At 31.8% G+C, this 19632-nt stretch overlaps 1 long non-coding RNA gene across 1 annotated transcript in view; it reads left to right on the plus strand.

Moving 5' to 3' along the window:
• The first annotated feature begins 3326 nt into the window (after positions 1-3326).
• LOC143231593 (uncharacterized) overlaps positions 3327-19632 on the plus strand; it is a 161667-nt gene continuing 145361 nt past the window's right edge. Inside the window, exon 1 of the long non-coding RNA XR_013017008.1 lies at positions 3327-3408. This is a non-coding gene — a long non-coding RNA (uncharacterized LOC143231593). The remainder of the gene's footprint in view (positions 3409-19632) is intronic.

Consider the following 19632-nt stretch of genomic DNA (forward strand, 5'->3'; position numbering starts at 1 on the left):
AGACATGTTGTAGATAACTAGATTTTCTTCGTGGTCAATGTGGAGCCCAAGACGTTACCAAAGATGTGGGAAATGGCTTGTGTCCATAAAACTTTAAACACAATACAATAATACTACGAAATACTTGACAACTATAGTTACCTAATAAACGGTAAGATTAATCTTTCACTGAATATCAAAATCAATACTCATGAATAAACTAACTTTCATTTTAAACAAAACTATTTCTTAAATAAATTTGTCCCGACGAAAGTTTCGAAATTATTCAACTGAAACTTAGGTTTAACGTTGAAAATATGCCTCTTTTTAGAGTAAATTGGTAGACATCACGAAAAACCATGAGGTTTTAAAAGTCTCGTTGTAAAAAGGTTTCATATGCTCAATAATTACAGTGGTCAACACATTCAACAAACATTGATATTTTTGTCACAAATTAATTTGACTGACGTACAATAACGTTCTCCATTTTTAAACTGTTTTGACCACTTTTGTATTTACATGTTTTAACTCTGGTGTAGTATTTATCTATTATTTACAAATGAAAATGTTGTTCTAAATGTCTGTTCATAGATCCTACACAGTCTCCTGTGTATATATGTTTCTACTTAACAACAAACAAATCAACTAACTACTCACAGGACCAATGGTTAACAATTTTGTTGGAAGAAAGTCTTCTTTTATGAGCTAGAAACATCAAACAAGACCAGCACCAATGAAAATAGGTATAACAGATGAAAGATAAAGACCACTATCGACACATAGTTGTGCTGCGTATTGACACTGCTAGAACCCTGGTTTTGATACCTGTGGTGAGCAGAGCACACATATAGATCTTTATGCTTAAATATAAAACAAAAGATAAAAGTGAAACGCAATTGAATCCATTATTGGAAATTTTGCTTCAGTTCATATTAAACAGTCAACGTACCAACAAAGTTTTGAATTCCTCAAAACCTATTATAAATAGGTAACCAGGAACAGGGCTCATAAACCGTGGAAGATAACGATATTTACTTTCTGATCTTATATTTCTCAGACAGTTCATAATCTAGAACTCTCAACTATTTTACATCAACATAGAATGAGGAATAGCAGGATAACATTTACGTAACTTTCAAAATAATGTAATTACATTTTTTAAAGTAAATGTTTCTGTGAATATAAACCTAAAATTTGTGTCAGAAAGAATTTACCTAAAATAGTTATTGTTTATTTAAATACAAGGGTTTTATTTCCATAGTGTACTTCGACTTTGGAAGCAGTATTTTTAACATAAGAAAACAGAGTACCTGCTAACATTTCATGGCTTTAACGTTTCACTTAACTAAAACTAGAATCTCAATCATCTCTTAAATAACACTTTGACTTTATATTTGTATTTGATATGGCTGTTTAGTAGGCATTTAAATGTGCTATGCTGATAAAAAGAAAATAATGTGTACATTCCATACGACAGAAAAGTAATTTCTAACGCCAAGAATAACTAAGAAATAATTTAAATAAACGTACCCACTAAACTGTGGTGTTTCCATGTAAGATCGTTACTATTACTATTTGTAAAGCGATACTGTAGATCAATGAAAAGAAATAATCTGTGTAAGTTTCAATGTGTATTATTGTACTTATTATAAATCATACTTTCACAATCTAAAACTGAATCATCTATTAAAACATACCTTTTCAGTACGTCACAATATTACTGAAAAAGACAAGGGTTCGATTCCTCTGGGTGGGCTCAGCAGATAGCCGATGTGGCTTTACTATAAGAAACACACACACACGTGTTTTTTTCAAAAGAATCTTTATTTAAGCTACAGATACAAAAGACATTACACCAACATAGAATGAGGAATAGCAGAATTACGTAACTGTTTCTTTATTTAAATTTCACATAATTTTGTTTTTTAAACGTTTATTCAATTAGTGATTTTAACATCAAAATAAATTTTCCACACAAAGCTATGAACTTCAAGGAAGTAGTCATGGAAATTGTACTGTTCTCAAATAACATGAGCAAAAACTATTAATTTGGTTAATATTAGTACACATAAAGTTGAAAGTAGTAACTACTAAGTCTAATTCAAATTAAAAATATACTTCTTATGTTTTCCAAAATTTCAATCTCTTTATGATACGATGAACAGCATTTTTAATTGTAGTCATGTTTGGCCTTGGTTGTTCTTCCCGGATGATGCGTTGTCTATGAAGTGACTATTGGGTAGTGAGATTTTCAGTTGATTTATTGCGCCACTCAGAAGAACACGTGATGGTGTATCCTAGTTTTGACACAGATTTAAACAGAAGACAATTATATAATGCCTTTACAAACATATACTTTTTAAAACACGTGGACACCTTCCATCCAAGATGTTTAAAGTGTTTGTCAGCCTTTGGTTTCACTTTTGGTAAAGTTTCCATCAAACTTTTCTTTGAACCGTGAATCGTCATTAAATATCCACGATCAGTAAATTCCGTCTGAAACACTAATGTTTTATCAATGCAGCTGATGAAATCATCCTCACGCTCTTTTTGATCTTGAAGAAGCTTTGGTGATAAAAGAACTTCTGCTGGTTCAGTTTCACAACATGTAATTCCTTGTATGAATGTATTAATACTCTGATCGTCTTCAGGAATAATTAAATGTCTTTATATAATGAATAAAGAAGGGAATATGGTCCCACATCCTTGAAACTGATATTTCTTATCTTCAGGAAGATACCAATGTTGTTCACGTGCTGGAGTGGTAAGTGAACTGCCTAGTTTACATTTGGAGAGCGTTTCAACTGGAATTCTGTGTCCGATTCCACCAATACTCAAACGTATAATCTTTATTCCTTCAGGAAACATGGAAAAATATCAAGCTCTACTTATTTTACCTGAGATTTTTATTTCTCAAAATCTCATTATTTTACTTGCTATCGTTCATTAACTTGTCATGTAGTAACTATATTTCATAAATGTGTACATATTTTCATATCTAAGCATTACTTTTTAATTATTGCTACGTAATACATTGTTTTATCAATAAACGACAATAACTATCATTGAATAACTTTTCTTTCCACGTTTCCTCATTTCGTAACCAATCAACAAAATACTTGACAGGTGACGTATGATGGCTTGAGGAGTGAGTTGGAACCTTCATCTTCTATTTAAATAAACGTCACTATACATTGTGCATCTGCTCATTAAACGTTTCAACATTTATTGATAAAAGAGCACCAAACTTGACATAGTGATTCAGTAAGACATGGGCTTCTCTTTTACCAACGAACAGTGAGATTGACCGTAACCTTATAACGCCCCCACGGCTGAAAGGGCGAGCATGGTGCAACGGAGATTCGATACCGCGACCCTCAGATTACGAGTCGAAATGCCTAAACCCACCTGGCCATGCCAGGCCACCAAGTAAGAGTAAGACTTAAGAGAATTTGAATTAGGTTGGTGAAGAATACCATATTAACAATAATATGAGTAAATGAATAACGTTAATACGTAATATTAATAGTAATACAGTGGCATGGTGATTTGACGAGCTGTGAAGTGTGATAGATACAAATACAATTAATTGGATACTTTATCATGATAGTAGTTTCATACTTTTGACTCAGAAGTTCCAAACTTATAAAGGCAATTGTGCAAAGTCAAGTAACAAAATCTTTCATTATAACACCCATTTAATATTGTGGAATTGTTTGGTATCCTAATAACTTTAAGTTTCAAGCAAAGTAGTTTAACTGTATAGTACTGATAATAGTGTCTCACAAATAATCAGTTAATCTTAGATTCACCCAAAACAATTTATGGAATAAATATACCCTCCAAGACCAACATATATTGCCTATAATATTTACAGGGCCATTTTTCTGTAGTTTAATGATTTGAATTTTGTTAGTTTAGTACTTGTAATTAAACCATGAATTATGATGTTCTTGCTTCATGCCTGAGGTCTAACAAATAGCTTAATATTTAGTATTAAATATTTATACTGTTGATGTTAATCATTTTAATATTTTTTGTATCATTCTGCATAAAACTTAATTATTGTATTAGTTTTGTAATATTAGTTGGAAGAGTTTCAGAGGTGAATAAAAATTTAATTTAGTAAGAAGAGTATGGTATAAAGTATACATCATTTGATAAGAATAACCAATTTATTCTGTTATTCTGTTTAGAATAACCATTATAATTTAAGTTTATCAGTGTCTTATTTTGGGACCTATGATATTTATATGTATCAAAAGCTTGTTTATATACTTCAGGGGAACTGTATGGGTTTAAATGGGAAACCTTGACACTTATGCAAGTTATACCATTTTCTTTACTAATGATGCATAAGTAAAGGCAGAAATGGAATATCAGTAATCATTGAAATGATGCATGTGTTAGTTTGTTATAACTCGAAAACAAATTAAATAAAAATGCTGCATTGACTGAAAATGTGGGATGTGTTTTCCTTCCTCAGTGGGCCATACTTTTTCAGAGCACATGATCTGCCATTGCTCCTTTTGGCCTTCGCATCCAGGAGTAATTGGATTAATTGGGTCTGTCCTTGGATAACATTACAGAATTCATTGGTCAGCCCATCCCACCGTGGCTTATTACAGTCCCCAAATGTGACCTTTCTTTAAGTCATCTGAAAAGGCAGATACTCCCGATTGGAAGTACTGTCTTTTATTTACTGAATATCTTTAGAACAATCTTTCCATTCCAATTTATACAGATGTCTTTTAACACTTTTATAACTTTACCTTTTGGTACTGGCTATAATGACACATAACTCAGAACCAGGACTGGAAAGACCAATTTTAGGTGACCGTGGTGGTTCTGGTACCTACCTGTTGGTCTTCCTGGCAGGTTATGATCATTAGCATTATGCTACAGAAAGTCCTTTACAACTTTGTAGACTGGATGTCAACATTGGTTTATGCCATTTTATGTTTTTTAATTGCTGTTTTGTTTTACCTTCATTTCCTTTTATGTATTTTACCACATTTAATTTATTTTTTACCCTTTTACCAGACATTTGGCACAGATAGTCTAGCTGCTTTGTGCCATAAAACATTAAATCAACCAACGAACCAACCAACCATCTTGGACCACCTGATTCGACTTGAAACACTGATCACAGAAGACTTCAACAATGAGAGAACACCTTGTTTCTGTCTTCTTCGATCTTGAGCTCCCTCGGTGATGTTGTTCTTCCCATGGTCCTTAAGGCAAAATTCTTGGGGTTTATTTTTTCATCATAAGCTTTCTTTCATTCATCACATCAAACAGCTATGTGTCAAGTGTACAAGGGCACTAAATATCTTTTGTGTCCTCTCTTCCACCTCTAAGCGAGTGGATCAATGTTCTGTGCTCAAGGTGCTTGCATTTGATCCAAATTGGCCTATAATTTATGATTCTCCCAGGACCTCACCTCTGAAGATGCTGTACCCCATTCACCATCTGGGGCTTTGGCTCTGCATGGGGGTTTTCTCACTTCTTCAGTCCAAAGCTTGTACACCAAATCCTACAAACCTCTTCTTAACCTCCACCATTTGCTCTTTCTGAATAAATGATCTGTCATTTTTCCTTTTGGCTTTTGTATGCAGGGACAGTTGGTTGAATTGGGCATTTCATTGTATGATATTGCTATCTCCACTGATCAGCATTATCCCAACATGGCTTATTACCATCCACACCTGTGACCTTTCTTTGAGTCATCTGAGGATGGTAGATACTCCTGGTTGGAAGGTACTGTCTTCTATTTGCTGACCATGTTTTGAACCGTTCTTCTATTCCGATTCACACAAATTGTTCAAAAATCAGGCAACTCTGTGAACTGTCCCAGAGTTTATTGTGACTCGGTGTTTGCACTATTATTTGCTTGCAAGTTGTATGCCATTTACCTTGCCCTGGATGACATAGTACAATAGTACAATGATTGTGATTCTAGCTCTGGAATCACATTAAATTCCATCCTGTTCTTGTCAATATTAAACAGCAACAACATTTTTCTTCATCTTCCACTAACATACAGTTTTGTTTGGATAACTGGCCATGACAGTACATGTGGGAATGAGCTCACTGACACCTCAGCCTCAGCCAAGTCTACGTACTTTGGTGCTGTCACAGCTGTGCCTGTTCCATATATGGACTAAAAGGTCATATATTCAAGACTTGACTTCCTACCAGTTGTCTTGGAATGAACCTTCTTTAGCCATCTTGTTTCCATAAGGATTGGAAGGAGGAAGTTGCATGCAAATCTCACAGACAGACTTACAAACAACATAGTGTGTGTAATAATTATAATTATTACACCTAATAATTATTCTGTGCTTGTTATAGTATTACAATGTGTTCATAATTATTCTGTGCTTGTTATAGTATTACAATGTGTTCATAATTATTCTGTGCTTGTTATAGTATTACAATGTATTCATATCATTTTGACAGGCTTTAAGTAAACATAAGTTTTTTGCACACCAAAGATAATATTTTTAATGGAGTATTTTTACTAAAAATTTATCTATGAATACTTACATATGTATAAATATATAAATAGAGAATTTCTGTATACTAGTCTGAGTGTTCATTTCCATGTCTAGATTAAAATACTTTTTTTTTAGTTTCAAAATTACAAACTTTTTTTTTGTGTAATATCTAAACCTGAAGCCTTGTTACTGGTGTTACCCCTGAAACAGTAAAGAAACAGGACTTCAAATTATGATATTAAACTACTTATATTTATACTAAATAGTTTTATGATCATAATAGTATGTGAATGTACACACATTGTTAAATTTTATTGTTTTAGTGCCTTTAATAACCCCTGACTAATTACTATTCATGCCTTAATAAGTGGTAAATCATGTGACAAATATGCAGCTCTTGTTATGCTTTTGAATTCCATTATGCACGAGCTACTCATGAACATTTTTTAAAATATTATTATTAGTTTTTGTTTGTTTGTGTGTTATTGGTATTTTTAAAATTTTGTTTACAGTATTATTTCAGTTCTTTGCATCACAATACTACCTTTTTTATGTTTATTTTTATTTAGAATTTCATGCAAAGCTATACAAGGGCTCTCTGCACTAGCTGTTCCTAATTTAGCAGTGCAAGACAAGAGGGAAGGCAGCTAGTCATCACCATCCACTGCCAACTCTTGGGCTACTCTTTTACCAACGAATAGTGGGATTGACCGTCACATATAATGTCCTAACAGTTGAAAGGGCAAGCATGTTTGGTGTGACAGGGATTCAAACTCGCAACCCTCAGATTACGAGTCGAACGCTTTAACCCACCTGGCCATGCCAGGCCTATTATTAGTAGTAACAGTGTTAATTATTTTACTTAATCTAACCTAACTAAACTAAAGAGATTCCTATTTTACACATTGCATTTCCCATGGCAATCAAGGTTGAATTGAAAGTAAAATATGAAATTATATTTACAGGATATATTGCAATATGATAAATCACTTGACAGATGAAAACCATGGCTTTCTATTGGTTTTTAAGTAACACCGTATTGAGTGGCTCAAACACTTTTTGGTAATTTCTAATAAAGAGAATGTCGCAGGTGGGTGTGGCAAGATGGATTTGATTTGATGTCTCTGGAACCAAGTAATATCAAAGGCTATGAAAAATTATAGTATGCCTAAGCGAAATTATATCATAATAAGTGATTTACATTAAATTTTATTTTTTACTTCTTGGAGAGGTGGTAAATAAATTAAAGAAGAAAAGGCTTTGAGAGAAAATGTTGCAATTCTTACACAAGAAAATTCTAGTTTTTCTATTTTAAATATTGCTTTCTGAAAGTAAAATCTTTAAACTTGTATTCTATTAAAATATGGATTATGAGCTATGTATATTTATTAGTATATCTTAAAATTAAAATAGTTTAATCAACTTTTAAATGTAACTCACTAAAACCTTGAGTTACATGCACAGAAAAAGATGTCTACAGAGAAAGGGTTAATAATGCTATTTTTTCCAAGAGGAAGTGTACTTTGAATAAAAATCAAGATTTCATGTTTTGTTACCATGACTACAGGTCCCAAATACCAGTGTAAATACAGGACTTCTTATAGTTATTTGGTTGATTACTATTATGTTATTGTACAAAATATTGTTTAACCAGGTTTCAGATTGAGTATATACATATTGATAAAGTAGGTTATTGTTGTCTATGTTAAGTAGATTACCTCAAACAGTGCAGGTCGTGTGGGAGCTTATATACATGTATTAAAATGTAGCTTATTAGAACAAGTAATTTAGGTAGGTTACTTTCTAATCTAATCTACATTTGTGTGTGTGTGTAAATAATTATTACTGACCTTGGATCTTATCTAAGCCCAGATATCTACTACTGTTAGTAGCAATAAAACAATGTATTGTCCTTATAATACTCAGGCCGAAACACAGGTTGTAGCAACACTGTTTGAGATGTGCAAATTGGAGATAGTTTTACAATGCTTTATGTTTAGTGTCATTTCTGCAACATAGTGACAATGTTGGATACTTATAATTTCCTGGGAGAAAATTTCAAAAGCCAAACATTCTTATGAATATGTCTAAGAGACAACTCAAAAAAAGAACATTGGAAAAGAAAATCACAAAAGTCCTTAATTATAGAACATATTTAGTTTTATAGATACAGTATAAAATAAAATCCTATTTGCAAATTTCAACTTAAACTAAGAACAAACAACACAATTATTAGTAAAATATTCCCTTCAATGTTTCAGTTACTTTTTAACTTATTATTTAAATTCTGAAATCATAATCTCCTTACATATTTAGAAGTTAATTAAGTTAATGACCATTTTGGCCAACTGACCACCATTTTGCATACAATCTTCACATGACTATATCAACTTTAAAGACACTTTACAACATTCATGTTTCAATATTACCAGGGTATATAAATGAAAGTCTGAAAATGACAAGTTGTCTTAATTATTTTAGTAGTGCAAAAGTAAATAAAAAAGTAGGATTTTATAAATAATAAAACTACAAACAAAGAAAACAGCAATATGTTATTTATTATGTCTTAAAGAACAGAAAAGTGGTAATTAGATTCCAGATTTAGTTTCTTACAAATTACAAGATTACTGGGAAATTAGAAGTCTCTAGAATCCTTATTTTATAAAGTTATCTAAAGTTAACATTTTTCTTAAAATGAAAATGGTTTCCAATAATACTTACCATCCACCAACACAATAGCTAGAATGTCACATTGATAAAAGTGTAGGGGGCAGTGCAGGCATGATCCACACACAAAGCATTTGTACAGAACAGGAATGTACTAAGAGAAAAAATGGTACAAGAGTGTGGAAATTACACCCTACTTCCCGAACAGATATGCTCTTCACTTGGAGCTTAGTTCCTATATCAAAGGCAGAACAGAATACGAGTAATCATCAGGTAGGCCATCCCTGACCAGACAACCAAGATTCTATGACTCAGGTTGGAATTAAGGGGTTATAGTACCTATATCCTATGTTGCTGGCTATGGCTATAAGACCACAATATTATATGTATATATATACTGTAACCACAAAATGTTGCATTTGGCACCATCAGAATAACAACAAGAAAGTAAGCAACACTTAAGTGGACAGATTCTCTTCTCCACTTGAATAAGTCCAAAAGGTAACACCTGAAGCTCGGAATGATGGGATCCTATATGCCATACTCAACAAAGGAATAGAATTCATCTGGTTTGGAATTATGAACATTCATTCTCAGTCCCTAACCATGTAGGTAAGGTGTATTCTACTTAACCCTGGAATTATGTGGAACCTACACTCAACCAAGGACTTAGGATGGAACTGCTTTGATTTTAGAATTATGATATAGTGAGCCAACTTCCATGAATGATAACTGAAACTGGTACTGATCAAAGAGAAGGGTTTTGCACTCCCCAACTAGATAACTGTATGCAAAATATGAACCAAAATTATGAGTAGGCTCCCAGGAAGGCTGGAGCCACTCTTACTGAAATATAAAAAAAACATCCAGGAACCCAAAAAGGAGGACCCCTGACTGTGCCCTCTTCTCAAAGAATGATTGAACACACTCAAAAACTTTGGTTGAAAAGCCTCTTGTCTACCACAGATTCTCAAGCTCTACTCATACAGCCTGGGGTGATAAAAACAGAGCTCTGGAAACTGTGCAATAGGTGAATCAAGTTCCCTACATTTTATTCAAATCAAACCTGATTGGTTTGAACAATTTATTCAACATGAAGAATAGCAAGATTAGCTGTATTCATGAATGTTCATGAGTGCCAATCCATAATATCATCTGGTAGGTGTCTAAATGATCTTACAGGACACCTCATTTTGACAGAACCTGTTGCATATTGGTGGTAGTAATTATAGTAAAAGTAGTTGCTACTATGAAGTTGAAAAGAGAAAGCATACCTGCCTCAGAAGCACTCACTCCAGAATGGTATACCATGGAAAATAAAGGGATCTTGGAAATAAAAGAGTATATGACTGAGGAAAATACTCATTTTTGGTAAAAGCCTAGGAGATGTGGTAAACAAATCTACGGGAAGTAGTGGAAAACCATCAGAAGAGGAACTGGCCAGATCATGTAAACAACAAGATAGGAGAGTAACAGAAGTATTCCACATACTGACACAATGTCTTTAAAAAACCACTGAACCGGGCAACTAATGACACTGGAGATTGAGAAATAGCTACAGTGTCAACAGATGTTAAGTATGTTTTGGAATTATTCTACAGTACTATGAATAAACTGTGTAAAAAAAAACATTTTAAAGAACATTTTAACAGCTGAACTTTTATATAACAAAAAAACTGACAATGTTATACATACTTCCTCTTGTCGATATCCAAACAATGAATTGTAATATCCTGGATACCCAACAAACCTGTTGCATCAAAAGATAAATTTTTAACATAAACAGCTGTCTTCACATGTAACTTAAAAATAAAAATGAAATATAAAAGTCAATTCTGTATTGATGAACTATTGACAATTACTTGATTGTCCTTTTTCATTTTTATATCTCTCAAAATTTCAAAAGTAAAATCACAAGTTTGTGGGAAATTAAGCACAAAGCTACACATTGGGTTATCTGTGCTCTGCCCACCACCAGTATCAAAATACACAATGGGGTATCTGTGCTCTGCCCACCACCAGTATCAAAACCTAGTTTCTAGCAATGTAAGTTTGCAGACATACTGCTGTGTCATTGGGGGAAGTACAAGTTTAGGACATTTTGAAAAAAATAAAGAATTCTATGGCATTTCAATAAGTTATTATAAAATTTTCCATGACCATTTAATTCACTGTAAACACAATCAATAGAAAAAAACATTTTAGCTTTGTCAAAATAACATGTTAAGATATTACGTGCTAACCAATACATTGTTTAGAGGTTAAGGGATCATCTGAAAATTCATTTCCAGCTTCTTCTGTTATGCTGCACTAGACCTTAAGTGCCAATCAGCACAGTTCACCAAGTACGTATGTGCCATTTAGGAAAATGTTTCATCAAAACAACTGATTACCATCTAAGGGCTGGGACTAACTTCGGCCAAAACTGTTAAGTGGCTGGATAATTATAATTTGTGAAATAAGCATTGTTACACAATATGTCAACTATATAAAAGTAACCTGTTTTAATCAGCTCATTGAATAACTTGGAAAACAACACAAAATCATTTTACATTCTATTTTACAATCACAGTTAAAAGAATAACAACAAATAAACATCTATAAGAAACTAACTTCCACACTACCACAGTCTGAACTACCCACTGCTACATAACTACAAAACACCGAGTGTTAAGAATAACATTCAGACTTCAGGAAATGTCACACGATTGTATGCTATAATTATACAACATGCACTTTCGGAAAGAAGCTTGTCTGTTATTTGAAATTCATGAAAAATCTCAGATTTTTCAAGTTCTATAAAACATTTTTTCTTGACTTTCCACAAATTTCATGACACATACAGAACCTGTACAAACTTTATTTTTTATTTAAAATGAAAACTTGTTACATTTAGATTGGTACATCAATAAATTATATTATTCAGCTTATACATTAATATTATGTGCAATATTTATAAATAAAGAGCCTCTCATAATGCTAAGTTTATTTATAAAATGAACAAACAATAATGTGCTTCAATATTTGATTACTTACATAAAATTTGAATTTGAAAGGAAACACTCTTTTTTATGGTGTTACAAGTTTGTTTTTATTGCTTAAGACATATTTTTCTTGCATATGAATTGTAATAATATCTTTGTATTAAAAAATAAAAACCAACAAAAGTAGAACAAAATAAACACAAAGGTAAATACAAGTTCAGCACATTGCATAATTTAAACATCTACACATACAGATATTAAAATGTTTCAAAAGTCATGTTACACGTGATTTTTAAGCACTTCTACCAACAGTGATAAGTTAGTCTACAAAACAACTTAAAAGATTAAGTTTTTATAACTATGTATTGATAGCTGTCTTTTAGTATCATTTATTTTGAGTACTTTTTCACTGTGGATCTTGTTATACTTTGTAAACTACTATATTTCATATTTTAACAGAAGTTAACAAATTACTCACCTTCCTTTGAAGAATGTAATATAAAAAACTGATGAATAACAGTTCACAACCTTCAACATGTACATCTTCAAAGTCAAACTATTTTCATGTTCAGTCTGAGTGTGATGTATTTCTATATACAATATTTCAGAACAGTATTAACTATTTTACAAAAGGTACATCTTCAAAGTCAAACTATTTTCATGTTCAGTCTGAGTGTGATGTATTTCTATACACAATATTTCAGAACAGTATTAACTATTTTACAAAAGGTACATCTTCAAAGTCAAACTATTTTCATGTTCAGTCTGAGTGTGATGTATTTCTATATACAATATTTCAGAACAGTATTAACTATTTTACAAAAGGTACATCTTCAAAGTCAAACTATTTTCATGTTCAGTCTGAGTGTGATGTATTTCTATACACAATATTTCAGAACAGTATTAACTATTTTACAAAGGTACATCTTCAAAGTCAAACTATTTTCATGTTCAGTCTGAGTGTGATGTATTTCTATATACAATATTTCAGAACAGTATTAACTATTTTACAAAAGGTACATCTTCAAAGTCAAACTATTTTCATGTTCAGTCTGAGTGTGATGTATTTCTATACACAATATTTCAGAACAGTATTAACTATTTTACAAAAGGTACATCTTCAAAGTCAAACTATTTTCATGTTCAGTCTGAGTGTGATGTATTTCTATATACAATATTTCAGAACAGTATTAACTATTTTACAAAAGGTACATCTTCAAAGTCAAACTATTTTCATGTTCAGTCTGAGTGTGATGTATTTCTATACACAATATTTCAGAACAGTATTAACTATTTTACAAAGGTACATCTTCAAAGTCAAACTATTTTCATGTTCAGTCTGAGTGTGATGTATTTCTATATACAATATTTCAGAACAGTATTTACTATTTTACAAAAAGAATATTAACATACAGAAAAAGGTTGACATAAATAAAAACTGTTTGATAAACTACCTTAACACTAATGACAACCAATTGATAATACTATTAAACTCATCATTTCATGTCAGAGGTTTTTAGAACTCTTAGGTGAAACATTAAGTTCTATTCTTCATAATCAAATCTTTAGTGTATAAATATCTTGCTGTCTGAAAGTGTATTATTTCTTATTTACAAAATTCATTATCTTCCTCAGTTATAAATATCAAACTTTCTAAGTCTGGTTCAGGTCCAGCTTTCAAGTTACTCTGCTGCTGTCACACAGAGCAGAGATTTCTGCAATGTAGTTTTGAACAATTAGAAATACTATGACCAAATAATTTTGTATTGATGGAGAGGAAGTCATAATAAAATACAAATCATTGGAATTGAAGACGAATTTTCCAGATTCTTCTTAATTTGTCCATGATCTAAATAAATGTTAAGCCTTATCTTAGCTTCCACCATTTGTTTTGTTGTTGTTGTCAGAAATAGGATACCAATGACTGTTGATCAAGACACTTGTGGTCTAGATACACTAGTTTCCATAAAATTAGCAAACACTAACTATTTCTCAAATCATTAGGAAACACATGTTAATCTTTAAATCAAAACAATCAACTTCATTGCAACATAAAAATAGCTTTAAATTCTAGTTTCACAGTGGAAATATCTTTTTATGGTAGTTTTTGTACACATTTTTAGTACTCTTTGACAATTTTAAAATATATAACATGCCATAGTGAAGCCAATTTATGTAATATCTCTACAAAAACTGGCTGCATTAATAAGAGATGTTTTATTATTAATTTTAACATGATTTTATCTCATATTTTTATTTCAAAATAGAATTCCATATTTTAAAATTTGTTTTATTAGTAGCCTTCATACACAAGTCTTGAAGTTATGTGTTAAAACACACATATATCCTTAACATAAAATACATGGGGTTGATTTATTGGACGAATGCCATATTACAGATGGAATGATCACTATATTTCTGAATTTACTGTGCGTATCTACACAAGATGTTGCAAGCTGTTAGTAAAATGTACAAGTCTGTTGTATGCTAAATATCAAATACACTGCAAAAGTATTTCTAATCACCAAAGGATGATAAAATTGAAGATGGCAATCTGAGTTACATATTAACATGTTAATGTTTATGTAAAAGCTTAAAAATACTATATCCATGACACTGTTTGCATATTGCACTTGCATTGCCTTTAGAGCATCTGAAATACATATATACAAGTTTTCCTTTTCAGTATCCCTGTACACTGTATATGATATTTTATCCCTGCACACTGTATATGATATTTACTCTTCTTCACTATAAACTGTCACTGAATCAAATACATAATAATGAATTAAAAAGTTACAAATAACCATCTAACTATCATAAGTATACTTAAATACTAAACAATTTTCATGTATTTCTGTATATATTTGTTAGCAATGTGAACAGTTTCACTACTTTCATCACAACACTATATGGTATTACAACAAAATATACTTTACTGTGTTTCACACTGATCCACAAGTTTATTTAACAAAACACTCAGATTTGAACAATAATAAAACTAAGACTGGTAAAGTGATAAAGTGTGCTCTTAGTGATGTTTAATATACTTATACATAATTACTTTCTTATGTTATTTTATTACATTCTGTACAAACAGAAAAGTTAATTAAAAATTTAGATAACATGCATAATGTGGCATAAATTACTTTTTTAAAGAAATAAGTTCTGTTTTGAAAAGTGTGCATAATTTGTATTCATTCACCAATAAAATGTGTATGTTTTCTCAAGATATATAAATTATTCTAATAAACTTTGGATGACTGTAACGGTATTTATCTGGCACTAAAATAAATAGGGATAAAAACTTTTGCAGTCAGATTCTGGTTAAATTTTGTTATTCTAAATGATGAACAAAATAACCTATGTCCATTTGGAATTGCCAAAATTAGAAACAGGTAAAACTTACCCAATTCAGTAAGGAAGGTGGCTATTCTTCTATAAATATAGAAAAGGTTAACAGTGAGTCAGTTGTTTCTACAATTTTATTCAACAATGTAGAAAGGAACAACTAACCCCTAATTTTGTAAAGGTAAAACTTTCAAAAAATTTCAATAAATACACAAACATTATCCAAAATTTACAGAAAAAACTACTTAAAGCCATGTTGAACACAAAATACAAAGAACTACATGATTTACAAAAAACAAAAAATGAACCTAGACCATCAACTGGTATGCTGCATCAAACCAGAGATTTATGGACTTATACAACGAAACATAAACCCAATCAATACTAAGAACGACAGAGACACAAAGATATGCCACAACAAAAACTAGAAAAAAGTAAGATGCAAACAACAGAAAAGACACCAAAATGACAAACCGTTGACTAACCTCATAATTAACAGATCCGACCGACAATTAAACACAGACGAGAAACATCTACTTAACAAAGGACTCAACTTTGCAATAGCACCAAGGTACATTCCAACCATAGAAATCAAAACATGTTTAGAAGATCTAGCCAGGAGACTTGTGATACTTCCCACAGAGGACAAAACAAGGAAACAACCAAAACAACCAACAGAAAGAAGACAACTTAGATAATTTTATTGACATCCAACAGCCAAACTTCCCAGGTAAAATTAAAACAACATCTTAAACGATTTTTCAAAGAATTTTCTCACAAAACAGAAAACTAAAAAACAATCTTACAAAAGAGGCATTAATTCCATTAAAACCTAAAACAAGACAAAACATAAAAAATTCTAAAAGCAGATAAAGGTAACGCTATAGTCATAATGAACACGAATGAATACATCCAAAAAGTGAAGAACATCTTATCAGACACGAACAAATTTAAACCAATACACACAAAGACACACGAGACGCAACTTAACAAATTACTACTAAAAATGGAAAAAGCCAACACAATTTCACAAACACTTTATTCCTACCTACGTAAAACCAACTCACACACACCACAAATATACGGCATCCCCAAACCTCATAAACCAGATTGTCCATTACGACCAATAATGTCCACATATGAATTGTTTAATTACAATCTTGGTAAATACATAGCACGGGCATTCTCCAAATATGTAACATCAGCCAGCTCATTCATCAAAGACTTTTAATTTCAAGTCTAATCTAAATCAACTTAATCATAAAGCCTTAATGGCCAGTTTCGATGTTATATCCCTCTTTACAGAAGTTCCAACCAGTGAAGCCCGCAAGATAGCCTTAGAACTCTATATCCGAGACCCTAACCCAACTATAGACATTTTTAGCAACCCGCATAGAATTCACCACGATAAAGACAAACTTCATGTTCAACAACCACAACTATATACAAACAAATTGCCTAAGCATGGGCAACCCAGTATCACCAGTTCTAGCCAATATCTTTATGACACAAGTTGAAACAGAAGCAATTAACACAGCATTACATCCACCACTATACTGGTACAGATATGTAGATGACATGGTTGTGGGATTCACATCTACAGAACACATACTTAATTTATTCAATCACATTAACTCTATACATCCCAACATTAACTTCACATGTGAACAGGAAGAAAGCAATCAAATATCATTTCTTAACCTCAAAATTACAAGAACCGACACACAATTCAAAACAGAAATCCACCGAAGAATCACCCATACTGGACTATACATTCCTTGGGACTCAGCACATGAAACAAAACAAAAACTCCACATACTAAGAAACCAAATAAACACAGCCATAAAACTATGCTCACCAAATAAAATTAACGATGATTTAGACAAAATAAAAAAATACTTCATCAACATCAATAAGTTTCCTCCACAAACCTTAGAAAACATTACACACACACACACACACCTAGACAGAAAGCAAAATCAACAAACAAAGGTAAATATATCTCACGAATAAAAAAAATCACAAAACCATATACTGCTGCAAACCATATATTCCTGACATCAGCAGACAAATAACCAACATTTGGCAAAAACTAGTAACAAAATATGACATTCCAGTTAATACCAAATTTATTCAAAAACCAGGCACAAAACTGAAGTCTATTCTATGTAAAAACTACATTGACAAACACCACACCAACATTATTTATAACTGCCATGACTTCTATATTGGAGAAACAAGTAGAAAAATGGAAACCAGATTCAAAGAACATAAAAAGTCACCTTCACACGTTTTCGAACACTGCAAGTCAAATAAACACAACATAACGATAGAAAACACTCAAATACTAAATAAAGAAACAAACATAAACAAATGCAAAATTAAAGAAGCCTTACTTATACAACAACTTAAACCCAAAATAAACCAATATGAAGGAATGCCTTTATACCTATATTAATATAATAAAATAAATAAATTATATATTCAAACATCTAACACCGCCCTCTACATTCCGACACTCAGTTACACAACCCCTTCCAAACACGTGGTCAGCTTCCGGTCAGTTACCTCTTTCTTTGTGAACCTGACGATGACCAAAGAAGGTCGAAACGTTGTTCGCTCTTCTATGTAAAATATTTTCTCAACCCAAACGAGCCGTTTTTGCATATGTATTTCTCTACAAGTGGGTTTTCTCGACATCACTGAATAAAAACATATGTTACGTCTGTGAAGAAAGAGCTACTGTAACCTGAAGAATAAAAACATATGTTAGGTCTGTGAAGAAAGAGCTACTGTGACCTGAAGAATAAAAACATATGTTAGGTCTGTGAAGAAAGAGCTACTGTGACCTGAAGAATAAAAACATATGTTAGGTCTGTGAAGAAAGAGCTACTGTGACCTGAAGAATAAAAACATACATTAGGTCTGTAAAGAAAGAGCTACTGTAACCTAAAGAATAAAAACATACGTTAGGTCTGTAAAGAAAGAGCTACTGTAACCTAAAGAATAAAAACATATGTTAGGTCTGTAAAGAAAGAGCTACTGTAACCTAAAGAATAAAAACATACGTTAGGTCTGTAAAGAAAGAGCTACTGTAACCTAAAGAATAAAAAACATATGTTAGGTCTGTAAAGAAAGAGCTACTGTAACCTGAAGAATAAAAATATATGTTAGGTCTGTGAGGAAAGAGCTACTGTAACCTAAAGAATAAAAATATAATCCTCTTAAGTCTATAAAGAATCACTGCATCAAGAGCTACTGTAACAGAGAATATATTTGTAAATGTAAAATAGTTTTAAAGAAGTTAAAAAAAAACATTTTGCTGTAGCAAACTATAACTGGAGTCTGGCAGTTAAAGTCCAGATTTCTTCACACATTTGGAGATTGTTTGTCCTTTTACAGAGTGGCTCACTAAGTCTTTACCTGGATTTTTTGAGCAGCAAATTTTTCTGTGGGATATGATAAAACAAAATCCATGAAACCTGCAACTGATCAAACAACTCTAAAGTTATGCTTTCTTGTGGCATCTTAACACATTTTATAATTACTAAAAATGGACAATTTCACAATTTTTTGTTTGTCAATGTTTGGAACCTGTACAAAAATATCTTTGTACCAGATACCATGTAAATTGGTCAAAATATGGCTGAGTAAATGATCAACAAATATCTCTAAATTATGCTTTTTTTTAATCTCTTACTGTTGCCCCCCCCCCGAAAAAAAAAGATTCGAAATGGCAAAATCTAGCTATTTTTGTTTGTCATTGTATTATTTAAGCTCATGAATATTCACATGTGTGCCAGTTGTCTTCTAGACTGCTCTAAATATAACCACACAAGAGCCCAAAATATATATTTTTGGGTTGTTTGACATCTGACCCCTTAAAAAAGACTAAATAAAAAAAATGAAAATACTGACTGGACATATTGGACTAAAGTATGACCCTACCAAATTTCAAGATAATCTGCAAAGATATGTAGGTATAGCAGTCGATTGAAAAGGGTTTGGAAGAAGATGAAACAACAGAAAAACTATATCTCTCTCATGATGATGAGGAACCCAAGTGAAGTAAAAATGTATCTTAAGATGGCTAGTATGGGTATTAAAACTCTTTTTGTTATCCTGAAGGCCTAAGAAACCTAAGAAGGTTG

The sequence above is a fragment of the Tachypleus tridentatus genome, chromosome 1, assembly GCF_004210375.1.
Source record: "Tachypleus tridentatus isolate NWPU-2018 chromosome 1, ASM421037v1, whole genome shotgun sequence".
NCBI classification, from domain to species: domain Eukaryota; kingdom Metazoa; phylum Arthropoda; class Merostomata; order Xiphosura; family Limulidae; genus Tachypleus; species Tachypleus tridentatus.